Source organism: Elephantulus edwardii, unplaced genomic scaffold (assembly GCF_000299155.1).
Source record: "Elephantulus edwardii isolate Elephantulus edwardi_28Jun2011 unplaced genomic scaffold, EleEdw1.0 scaffold00065, whole genome shotgun sequence".
NCBI lineage: Eukaryota > Metazoa > Chordata > Mammalia > Macroscelidea > Macroscelididae > Elephantulus > Elephantulus edwardii.
In genome coordinates this window covers 15,938,212-15,943,436 of record NW_006399815.1, presented here as the reverse complement: position 1 = coordinate 15,943,436, position 5,225 = coordinate 15,938,212, and positions in this window count along the sequence as shown.

The following is a 5,225-nucleotide window of genomic DNA, read 5'->3' as shown; positions in this document are numbered from 1 at the left end:
GCTCCTTGGTGACTTGGGGGGAAACTGGATTTGGGGCACAACAATTTCAGTTTTATTTTCCTTGGGATATATATTCCTAGTAGTAAAATAGTTGGATCATATGTAATGACTTCAATTTTGAAGAAATATCAAACTGCCTACCCGAGTGGTTGGACCATTTTACAATCCCACCAGCAGAGCCTGGAAGTTCCAGTCTCTCCACATCCTCTCCAGTATTTATTGGTTGCTGTCCTGTTAAGCTTTGCTACCAACAGAGCAAGGAAACACTATATAGTTCAAAATCAGGAAAGGAGTGCATCAGGATGCATTGTCTCCACGCCTTTTCAATTTATGTGCAGAACAGTTCATTCGGGAGGATGGACTTTATGAGGAGGAATGTGGTCTCAGGATTAGAAAATGACTCATCATTAACAACCTGCATTCTTCAGATGACACAACTTCGCTTGCTGAAACTGAGGAAGACCTGACCCATTTGCTATAGAAGGTCAAGGATTCTACTCTTCAATATGGATTGAAGCTCAACATCAAGAAGACAAAGATTTTCACCACAGTGCTAACTGACAGCACCATGACACTCGGAGAAGGTTAACAATTTCAGCTTGCTAGGCCCCACAATCAACATTCTTGGCACCAGCAGTCAGGAAATAAAAACCAAATTGTCTTAGGGAAATTTGCTGTCAGTGACCTTTCCAAAATGCTAAAAAAACAATGATGTTAGGTTTTAGAGACTTAGGTCTGCCTGGTTCAGGCCATGGTCTTTGTAATTACTAGCTATGCATCAGAGAGCTCGACAATGACTAATAATGATAGAAGAAGAATTCATGCCTTTGAGTTGTGGTGCTGGAGAAGAGTAGTGAACCTACCATGGACCACCAAGAGAAAAGGTGTGTCTTGGAAAGGTGAAATAAAATTTCTCCTTGGAGGTAATGATTTTAAAGCTCTACATCACATACTTCAGACACGTGGCCAAAAAGGACCACTCCTTAGAAGGACATCATGCTTGGAAGTGCAGAAGGACAGCTCAGGAAAGAAGATCCTGGATGAGATAGATTGACACAATAACTGGGGTAATGGAGGTAAACATGTCAGAGTCGGTGAGACTGGCTCAGAATAGGGAGGGTTCAGAGCTATTGTACATAGAGTCATTACAAGTTGCAGGTGACTCAATGGCACATGACAATAACAACAAACTTCATTCTATATTCCTCATAATATGCTCTTCATACTGACACACACGTTAACAATTTCTACTATTCTAAACTTTAGTTTTATAAGCTTCATTGTATATATTATAATATACCCTTAACAGTAACACACATTTGCTTAATAATGCCTAACATTCTAAAGCTAAACTTCATTCTATATTTCTGACAGTATACGAAACATTGTGACACTACATCCTTAACTCATTTCAGACAACACAACAAGCATAATACCTTCTAGCCAAACACAGCACAGTAAGTTTGTATTCCTCTTTTAACATTTAGTAGATTAACTTCTGCTTTTAGATTTACAGACTCCAGTTTATATTTTTAACAATGTGCTCTTAACACATCTGCATGACGCATTATTGATGAGTCTTCCTCTGATCCTGATACCACATTTGGCAAATGGAGGATTTGTAATAACTCTTGCAGTCTAAAATCTATTGAACATGCAATCAAGATGTACTTTATAATAATTGATGACCAGAATGGAAAAGTGGAAACAAAGGACTGATATTTGGAAAATATGGACTTGGTGACAGAAATAAGGCTGCAGATTGAATAATAGGATTTTGTACAAAAATTATTTTTTCATTGCAGACACTTTTTTTACAAAACAAAAATGACAGCTAAATACTTGGGCTTCACCTGATGGAACAGACTACTGTGTCATTAATCAGATTCATGGCATGTATGGAAAAAGCTTATAAAGAAGTTCAGTATCAGCAGTTAAAAGCAGGCCAAGGGCTGACTGTGGAACAGACCATTACTTTTGTGCAAATTAAAATTCAAGCTAAAAAAAATGAAAACAAGTCCATGAGAATCAAAAGAAAACTATCCTATCTAAATTTAACTCATCTCAAGAAAATAAATCTGATGTATCAAACAATGATGACCAAAGATAAGCTGAGTTATAGAACAACATCAAGGACATCATCCACAAAGAAAGCAGAAGGTCATTGCAAAGATAGGAAAGGAGGGGAAGAGTAAAATAGATGTCAGAAGAGACTCTGAAACATATACAAGGATGGAGAAAAGCCAAGATAAAAGGGGAAAAAATGTTGAAGTAAGAGAGGTAAACAAAAGATGCCAAAGGGCAGCTCGACAAGTCATAGCAACTAATACAATGAAATGTGCAAATAACTGGGGTTAGAAAACCAACGGGGAAGAACACGCTCAATATTCCTCAAGCAGAAAGAATTGAAGAACAAATTCAAGCCTCAAGTTGACATACTGAAGGAGTTCATTGGTAAAATCTTAAATGATGCAGGAAGAACAAAAAGAAAATGAAAGGAATATACACTCACTGTATCAAAAAGAATTGTTCGACATTGAATCATTTCACGAAGTAGCATCTGATCAGCAAATGATGAGAAGTTCAAGCTATAGTAAAGGGCATTGATAAAAAAATTAATATGCCAGGAACTGATATAATATCAATCAAGTTGTTTCGAGAAACAGATGCAGCCCTGGACATGCTACCTAGTCTATGGTAAGAAATTTGGAAGACAACTACCTGGCCAAAAGACTGGCAGTGGTTCATATTTGTTTCCATTCCAAAAATAGGAGATCTAACAGAATGTGGAATTTACCAAACAAAATGCAAGCAAAATCTTACTGAAGGTTTTTTACAAATGGCTGGAACAGTATTTCAACAGGGAACAGCCAGAAATTCAAGCTGGATTCAGAAAACGCCACAGGAAAAGGAATATAATTGTTGATGTCTGGTGGACCTTGCCTGAATACAGAGAACACCAGAAACATGTTTATTTGTGTTTTATTGAAACTTTTATTTACTTGTGTTAATATGAAAAGACATTTGATTGTGTGGATTAGAACAATTAAAATTGAGAAGTAGAGAATACCAGTCAGAACACATGCTTTGCTCATGTGAAACCTATTGTTGTTGTTACATGCTATCAAGTCACCTATGATTCATAGCAACCTTCTGTACAACAGCTCTGAAGCCTACCCTGTCCTGACCCAGACTCACTGACTCACACACCTACCCTCATTGCTCCAAGTTACTGCACCAATCCATTTCATCCAGGGTCTTCCTCTTCTTCAGTGTTTGTACACCCTTTAGAGCATGATGTCCTTCTCCAAGAACTGGTCCCTTCCAGGTTTGTACCCAAAGTATGTGAGATGGAGTGTCAAAATCCTAGACTCCAAGGAGAAACTTGGTTTCACCCTATCCAAGACAGACCTAATAGTTTTCTTAGCAGTGAATGGTATGTTCACTACTCTTTTGCAGGACCACAACTCAAAGGCATCAATTATTTTTCTGTCATCTTTAGTCATTGTCCAGCTCTCTGATGCATAGCAAGTTATTTGCAGAGACCATGGCCTGAATCAGGCTCACCTTAGTCTCTAGACTGACATCATTGCTTCTCAGTACTCCAGAAGGACCCTGACAGCAGATATTTCCCCGTGCAATTAACCTTTTAATTTCCTGACTTCTGGTGACAAGAGTGTTGATTGTGGAGCCAAGCAAGCTGTAATTGTTTATTTTTTTTATTTTATTTTATTAATTTTTATGAACATTTAGAGAGATTTTGGATTTCCATTCATTCATTGTGGCACTTTTCTCCCTGCCCCGCCCTCCCCCTCCCAGTTTGAAAAATTCTTTCTTTGGTATAAAATCCCCCTGCACCCCTCCCGCTGCCCCAAGTACACTCCACTATGAAACCTTAATTCTGAACTCTTGTGATAAACATAATACCCTATCATATATCGCTTTTAAATTGTTCTCTCCCTCATCTGTTTCAATGCAGTATACATAATTTATCCAGTTTTTCTCAGTCTTACCCCAATCCTGATGTCAGTCCCATTCTACAACAGTGGCACCATGCAGTATTTGTCCTTTTGTGACAGAGATATTTCACTTTTAATGTCCTCCAGGATCACCTATTTTGAATAATATTGCATGAGTTCCTTGTTTCTCAATGCAGCATAGTATTCCATTGTGTGAATATACCACAGCTTCTCTATTCATTCATTTGTTGATGGGCACCTAGGTTGTTTCCAACTCCTTGCTATTGTGAACAAAGCCACAATAAATATGGCTGTGCATATATCTGCTTGGATGTCAGTTATGGTCTCTTTAGGGTATAGTCCCAGTATTGGAATTGCTGAGTCAAATGGTATCTCCACTAGCAACTTTTTGAGAAAGCGCCACACCACTTTTCACAGTGGTTGCACATTTTACACTTCCACCAACAGTAAATAAGGAAGGGTTCCAGTCTCTCCACAACCTCGCCAGCATTTGTTGCTTGCTGTTCTGTTAAATTTTGCTATTCTGACTGGGGTGAGATGATCTCACAGTTGTTCTGATTTGCATCTCTCTTAGAGCTAGGGATTTTGAACATTTCTTCATGTGCTTGTTGGCCATCTGAATGTCTTCTTTGGTGAAGTATCTGTTCATATCCTGTGTCCTTTTTCAATTGGATTATTTACTTTTATCTTGTTGTGGTGTTCAAGTATTTTATAAATTCTAGATATAAGTCCCTTATCTGACATGTCATTCCCAAATACTTTTTCCTAGTCTGTGGCTTCCCTTTTTACTCTGTTAGAGAAGTTTTTGGATGTGCATAGGGGTTTGATTCTTAGAAGGTCCCATTCATCTATTTTATCTTCTCCTGGTTGTAGAGCTAGCTGTAATTGTTAAGAGCCTCAATCTCTTCTCCATCTATCATGCTGCCAATTGGCCCAGTGGTGAGAATTTTTTTCTTCTTGATGTTGAGCTTCAGTCCATATTGAAGACTACAATCCTTAACCTTCTGCAGTGAGCACTTCAGGTCCTCCATAGTTTCAGCAAGCATGGTTGTGTCATCTGCATAACGTAGGTGATTGATGAGTCTTCCTCCAAACCTGTTGCCACTTTCCTCCTCATAAATCCCAGCCTCCTAAATGATCTGTATATAGATTGAAAAGGTATGGAGACCGGACGAATCCCTGAAGCCCTCCTTTCCTGATTTTTTTAAAAAAATTTTTTTATTTATATTTTTTTAAATTTAGTTT